The following is an 8,110-nucleotide window of genomic DNA, read 5'->3' on the forward strand; positions in this document are numbered from 1 at the left end:
ACCGCCATCAATAAAATACAGTACTGTGCAGTCTTCTTCATCGACCTGGCCAAGGCTTTCGACTCTCTCAATCACCGTATCCTTATCGGCAGACACAACAGCCTTGGTTTCTCAAATGACTGCCTCACTTGGTTCACCAACTACTTCTCAGACAGAGTTCAGTGTGTCAAATCAGAGGGCCTGTTGTCCGGACCTCTGGCCATCTCTATGGGGGTGCCATAGGGTTCAATTCTTGGACCGACTCTTTTCTCTGTATATATCAACGATGTCGCTCTTGCTGCTGGTGATTCCCTGATCCACCTCTATGCAGACAACACCATTCTGTGTACATTTGGCCCTTCTTTGGACACTGTGTTAACTAACCTCCAAACAAGCTTCAATGCCTTACAACACTCCTTCCGTGGCTTCCAACTGCTCTTAAACGCTAGTAAAACCAAATGCATGCTCTTCAAACGTTCACTGCCCGCACCCGCCCGCCCAACTAGCATTACTACTCTGGATGGTTCTGACTTAGAATATGTGGACAACTACAAATACCTAGGTGTCTGGCTAGACTGTAAACTCTCCTTCCAGACTCATATTAAGCATCTCCATTCCAAAATTAAATCTAGAATCGGCTTCCTATTTCGCAACAAAGTCTCCTTCACTCACGCCGCCAAACATACCCTTGTAGAACTGACTATCCTACCGATCCTCGAATTCACCGATGTCATTTACAAAATAGCTTCCAATACTCTACTAAGCAAACTGGATGCAGTCTATCACAGTACCATCCGTTTTGTCACCAAAGCCCCTCAGTCACCACTGCGACCTGTATGCTCTAGTCGGCTGGCCCCCGCTACATATTCGTCGCCAGACCCACTGGCTCCAGGTCATCTATAAGTCTATGCTAGGTAAGGCTTCACCTTATCTCAGCTCACTGGTCACGATAACAACACCCACCCGTAGCATGCGCTCCAGCAGGTATATCTCACTGGTTGTCCTCAAAGCCAACAGCTCCTTTGGCCGCCTTTCCTTCCAGTTCTACTTGCACATCATCACCTGCTCATCATCTATCACTCCAGTGTTAATTTGCTAAACTGTAAATACTTCGCTACTAAGGCCTATTTATTGCCCTACCTCCTCACACCATTTGCACACACTGTATATAACCTTTCTTTTTTTTCTATTGTGTTATTGACTGTACGCTTGTTTATCCCATGTGTAACTCTGTGTTGTTGTATGTCTCAAACTGCTTTGCTTTATCTTGGCCAGGTCGCAGTTGTAAATGAGAACTTGTTCTCAACTAGCCTACCTGGTTAAACAAAGGTGAAATAAAATGTTTTTAAAAAAAAATAATCATAATAATTGATACATCAGTAGCTAAGATGGGGAGAAGACTGTCCAAAATAAAGTGCTGATCTACCTTCTTAACAGCACTATCAACAAGTCAGGTCCTACAGGCCCTAGTTTTGTCTCACCTTGACTACTGTTCAGTCGTGTGGTCAGGTGCCACAAAAAAAAGGACCTAGGAAAATTGCAGTTGGCTCAGAACAGGGCAGCACGGCTGGATGTACACAGAGAGCTAACATTAATAATATGCATGTCAATCTCTCCTGGCTCAAAGTGGAGGAGAGATTGACTTCATCACTACTTGTATTTGTGAAAGGTATTCACATGTTTACTGCACAGATATGTCTGTTTAATGTTTCATTTAACACCTTTAAGTCAGTTAAGAATAAATTCTTATTTACTGTTAACTGCCTTGTTCAGGGTCAGAACAACAGATTTGTACCTTATCAGCTCGAGGATTCAATATAGCAACCTTTCAGTTACTGGCCCAACGCTCTAACCACTAGGCTACCTACCACATAGTGCACAGCTCAGACACCCATGCATACCCAAGACATGCCAACAGAGGTCTCTTCGTCTTAATGGTTGTACAGTCGTCTCAAATAAAACTGTGAAGGACCTCGGCGTTACTCTGGACCCTGATCTCTCTTTTGAAGAACATATCAAGACCATTTCAAGGACAGCTTTTTTCCATCTACGTAACATTGCAAAAATCTGACACTTTCTGTCCAAAAATGATGCAGAAAAATTAATCCATGCTTTTGTCACTTCTAGGTTCGACTACTCCAATGCTCTACTTTCCGGCTACCCGGATAAAGCACTAAATAAACTTCAGTTAGTGCTAAATACGGCTGCTAGAATCCTGACTAGAACCAACAAATTTGATCATATTACTCCAGTGCTAGCCTCCCTACACTGGCTCCCTGTCAAGGCAAGGGCTGATTTCAAGGTTTTACTGCTAACCTACAAAGCATTACATGGGCTTGCTCCTACCTATCTCTCTGATTTGGTCCTGCCGTACATACCTACACGTACGCTACGGTCACAAGACGCAGGCCTCCTAATTGTCCCTAGAATTTATAAGCAAACAGCTGGAGGCAGGGCTTTCTCCTATAGAGCTCCGTTTTTATGGAATGGTCTGCCTACCCATGTAAGAGACGCAAACTCGGTCTCAACCTTTAAGTCTTTACTGAAGACTCATCTCTTCAGTGGGTCATATGATTGAGTGTAGTCTGGCCCAGGAGTGGGAAGGTGAACAGAATGGCTCTGGAGCAACGAACCGCCCTTGCTGTTTCTGCCTGGCCGGTTCCCCTCTTTCCACTGGGATTCTCTGCCTCTAACCCTATTACAGGGGCTGAGTCACTGGCTTACTGGGGCTCTTTCATACCGTCCCTGGGAGGGGTGCGTCACTTGAGTGGGTTGAGTCACTGATGTGATCTTCCTGTCTGGGTTGGCGCCCCCCCCTTGGGTTGTGCCGTGGCGGAGATCTTTGTGGGCAATACTCAGCCTTGTCTCAGGATGGTAAGTTGGTGGTTGAAGATATCCCTCTAGTGGTGTGGGGGCTGTGCTTTGGCAAAGTGGGTGGGGTTATATCCTTCCTGTTTGGCCCTGTCCGGGGGTGTCCTCAGATGGGGCCACAGTGTCTCCTGATCCCTCCTGTCTCAGCCTCCAGTATTTATGCTGCAGTAGTTTATGTGTCGGGGGGCTAGGGTCAGTTTGTTATATCTGGAGTACTTCTCCTGTCCTATTCGGTGTCCTGTGTGAATTTAAGTGTCCTCTCTCTAATTCTCTCTTTCTCTCTTTCTCTCTTTCTCTCTCTCTTTCTTTCTCTCTCTCTCGGAGGACCTGAGCCCTAGGACCATTGTCACACCCTGACCATAGTTTACTTTGTATATTTCTATGTTTTGGTTGGTCAGGGTGTGATCTGAGTGGGCATTCTATGTTACATGACTAGTTTGTCCAGTTCTATTTTCGGCCTGATATGGTTCTCAATCAGAGGCAGGTGTTCGTCATTGTCTCTGATTGGGAACCATATTTAGGTAGCCTGGGTTTCACTGTGTGTTGGTGGGTGATTGTTCCTGTCTATGTGTTTTCACCAGATAGGGCTGTTTAGGTTTTCGTTACGTTCATTACGTTCTTTATTTTGTAGTGTTTGTATTGATTCGTGTTTGACGTTTGTTTATTAAAACATGGATCGCAATCTACACGCTGCATTTTGGTCCGACTCTCCTTCTCACCAAGAAAACCGTTACAGAATCACCCACCACCAACGGACCAAGCAGCGTGTCAACAGGCAGCAACAGCAGCGTAAAGAGAAATGGACATGGGAGGACGTTTTGGATGGCAAGGGCTGTTACACTTGGGAGGAGATACTGGCTGGAAGAGATCGCCTCCCATGGGAACAGGCGGAGGCACTTAGAAGAGCAGAGGCAGCCGGAGAGAGGAGCCGGCGATATGAGGGAACACGGCTGGCAAGGAAGCCCGAGAGGCAGCCCCAAAAATTTCTTGGGGGGGGGGCTAACAGGGAGTATGGCTACGCCAGGTAGGAGACCTGCGCAAACTCCCTGTGCTTACCGGGTTGCTAGAGAGACCGGACAGGCACCGTGTTATGCAGTGGTGCGCACGGTGTCTCCAGTGCAGATGCATAGCCCGGTGCGGTATATTCCAGCTCCGTGTGTCGGCCGGGCTAGATTGAGCGTCGAGCCTAATGCCATGAAGCCGGCTCTACGCAGCTGGTCCCCAGTGCGTCTCCTTGGGCCGGGTTACATGGCACCAACCTTGCGCTCGGTGTCTCCGGTTCGCCTGCATAGCCCAGTGCGGGCTATTCCACCTCGCCGCACTGGCAGGGCGACCGTGAGCATTCAACCAGGTAAGGTTGGGCAGGCTCGGTGCTCAAGAGCTCCAGTGCGCCTGCACGGTCCGGTCTTTCCAGTACCACCTCCACGCCCCAGCCCTCCGGTAGCAGCTCCCCGCACCAGGCTTCCTGTGCGTGTCCTTGGCCCAGTACCACCAGTGCCAGCACCACGCATCAGGCCTACAGTGCGCCTCGCCTGTCCAGCGCTGCCGGAGCCTTCCTCCTCTCCAGCACTGTCGGAGTCTCCCGCCTGTTTAGCGCTGTCGGAGCTTTCCGCCTCTACAGCGCTGCCGGAGTCTCCCGCCTGTTCAGAACTGCCAGTCTGCAAGGAGCTGCCAGTCTGCAATGAGCTGCCAGTCTGCAAGGAGCTGCCAGTCTGCATAGAGCTGCCAGTCTGCAATGAGCTGCCAGTTTGCATAGAGCTGCCAGAGCTGCCAGTCTGCAGGATGCCGCCAAAGCTGCCAGTCTGCAAGGAGCCGCCAGAGCTGCCAGTCTGCAAGGAGCCGCCAGAGCTGCCAGTCTGCAAGGAGCCGCCAGAGCTGCCAGTCTGCAAGGAGCCGCCAGAGCTGCCAGTCTGCAAGGAGCCGCCAGAGCTGCCAGTCTGCAAGGAGCCGCCAGAGCTGCCAGTCTGCAAGGAGCCGCCAGAGCTGCCAGTCTGCATGGAGCAGCCAGAGCCGCCAGTCAGCATGGAGCAGCCAGAGCTGCCAGTCAGCATGGAGCAGCCAGGGCCGCCAGTCAGCATGGAGCAGCCAGGGCCGCCAGTCAGCATGGAGCAGCCAGGGCCGCCAGTCAGCATGGAGCAGCCAGGGCCGCCAGTCAGCATGGAGCAGTCAGAGCAGCCAGTCAGCATGGAGCAGCCAGTCAGCATGGAGCAGCCAGAGCAGCCAGTCAGCATGGAGCAGCCAGAGCTGCCAGTCAGCATGGAGCAGCCAGTCAGCATGGAGCAGCCAGAGCTGCCAGTCAGCATGGAGCAGCCAGTCAGCATGGAGCAGCCAGAGCAGCCAGTCAGCATGGAGCAGCCAGAGCTGCCAGTCAACCAGACTCTTCCAGATCTGCCAGTCTACCAGACTCTTCCAGATCTGCCAGTCAACCAGACTCTTCCAGATCTGCCAGTCTACCAGACTCTTCCAGATCTGCCAGTCTACCAGACTCTTCCAGATCTGCCAGTCAGCCAGACTCTTCCAGATCTGCCAGTCAACCAGACTCTTCCAGATCCGCTAGTCGGCCGGGATCTGCCAGAACTGCCAGTCGGCCAGGATCCGCCAGTCGGCCAGGATCTGCCAGATCGGCCAGTCAGCCAGGATCTGCCAGGATCAGTGCTGAGCTACCTCTGTCCCGAGCTGCCCTTCTGTCCCGAGCTGTCCCTCTGTCCCGAGCTGCCCCTCCGTCCCGAGCTGTCATTTAGGAGGGTAACCTATCTAGGGACGCTAAGGAGGTGGACTAAGACTATTATGGAGTGGGGTCCACGTCCAGCGCCAGAGCCGCCACCGCGGACAGATGCCCACCCAGACCCTCCCCTATAGGTTCAGGTTTTGCGGCCGGAGTCCGCACCTTGGGGGGGGGGGGGGGGGGGGGTACTGTCACACCCTGACCATAGTTTACTTTGTATATTTCAATGTTTTGGTTGGTCAGGGTGTGATCTGAGTGGGCATTCTATGTTACATGTCTAGTTTGTCCAGTTCTATGTTCGGCCTGATATGGTTCTCAATCAGAGGCAGGTGTTCGTCATTGTCTCTGAGTGGGAACCATATTTAGGTAGCCTGGGTTTCACTGTGTGTTTGTGGGTGATTGTTCCTGTCTATGTGTTTTCACCAGATAGGGCTGTTTAGGTTTTCGTTACGTTCATTACGTTCTTTATTTTGTAGTGTTTGTATTGATTCGTGGTTTACGTTTGTTTATTAAAACATGGATCGCAATCTACACGCTGCATTTTGGTCCGACTCTCCTTCTCACACAGAAAACCGTTACAACCATGCCTCAGGACTACCTGACATGATGACTCCTTGCTGTCCCCAGTCCACCGGGCCGTGCTGCTGCTCCAGTTTCAACTGTTCTGCCTTATTATTATTGGACCATGCTGGTAATTTATGAACATTTGAACATCTTGGCCATGTTCTGTTATAATCTCCACCCGGCACAGCCAGAAGAGGACTGGCCACCCCACATAGCCTGGTTCCTCTCTAGGTTTCTTCCTAGGTTTTGGCCTTTCTAGGGAGTTTTTCCTAGCCACCGTGCTTCTACACCTGCATTGCTTGCTGAGGGCACACACTTAGTGTGTTGTAGATATGTGGTAGTGGAGTCGGGGGCCTGAGGGCACACACTTAGTGTGTTGTAGATATGTGGTAGTGGAGTAGGGGCCTGAGGGCACACACTTAGTGTGTTGTAGATATGTGGTAGTGGAGTAGGGGCCTGAGGGCACACACTTAGTGTGTTGTAGATATGTGGTAGTGGAGTAGGGGCCTGAGGGCACACACTTAGTGTGTTGTAGATATGTGGTAGTGGAGTAGGGGCCTGAGGGCACACACTTAGTGTGTTGTAGATATGTGGTAGTGGAGTAGGGGCCTGAGGGCACACACTTAGTGTGTTGTAGATATGTGGTAGTGGACTAGGCGCCAGAGAGCACACTTGGTGTGTTGTGACATCTGTTATGAATGTACTGTAATGTTTTTATAATTGTATAACTGCCTTAATTTTTCTTGATAATTCCACTCATCCATTGGCTTCTATGTTTGGTCTTGCTGTGAACAATGACTGTTATATGGATGGACAAAGCCATAGATCATGTGACACCATTCATTCCTATGTGAAGACTCACTTTTGAGTTGAAGCTAAATTAATACCGTAAAGATGGCGTCTCATGGATACATAACAAGCGTAGTTTGAGCTACTCCTGGAAGTGGAGGCAAGCTCAGCGCTGTCCCTTCTCATTGAGTCAAGTTGAAGGCAGACCGGCGTACTGCAGGCTGTCATCGGCAACTGAAACTATCCTGTGAGCGATTTTAAAATAATCGGTTCAAGGACATAAATCTGGTGTATTAGAAGTAATTATTGGTACCACATTTGTCTTTGAAAAACCTTTTCATCAAGATTTCCATTTTCCCGTTCACTGTTTTCTGCAAACAATGGCTGCAGTACCGCGGCTTCAATGAGAGGGGGCAGTGTTTCTCCACTGGTTGTGAAGGTGTGGATCCTCTGAGAGCTGAATTGGTAGAGGTCTTAAAGGAAACAGCGCCATCTACAGCTGATGGCACAAAGCCCCAGAAGAGGGTAAGGACTCATAACCCTGACTCATAACCCTGACTCATAACCCTGACTCATAACCCTGACTCATAACCCTGACTCATAGCCCTGACTCATAACCCTGACTCATAACCCTGACTCAAAACCCAGACTCATAACCAATGATTCATAACCCTGACTCATAACCCTGACTCATAACCCTGACTCATAACCAATGATTCATAACCCTGACTCATAACCCTGACTCATAACCAATGATTCATAACCCTGACTCATAACCCTGACTCATAACCCTGACTCATAACCCTGACTCATAACCAATGATTCATAACCCTGACTCATAACCCTGACTCATAACCCTGACTCATAACCCTGACTCATAACCAATGATTCATAACCCTGACTCATAACCCTGACTCATAACCCTGACTCATAACCAATGATTCATAACCCTGACTCATAACCCTGACTCATAACCCTGACTCATAACCAATGATTCATAACCCTGACTCATAACCCTGACTCATAACCCTGACTCATAACCAATGATTCATAACCCTGACTCATAACCCTGACTCATAACCCTGACTCATAACCCTGACTCATAACCAATGATTCATAACCCTGACTCATAACCCTGACTCATAACCCTGATTCATAACCCTGACTCATAACCCTGACTCA

This window comes from Oncorhynchus mykiss, chromosome 17 (assembly GCF_057628025.1).
Source record: "Oncorhynchus mykiss isolate SJ-2025 chromosome 17, ASM5762802v1, whole genome shotgun sequence".
NCBI classification, from domain to species: Eukaryota; Metazoa; Chordata; class Actinopteri; order Salmoniformes; family Salmonidae; genus Oncorhynchus; species Oncorhynchus mykiss.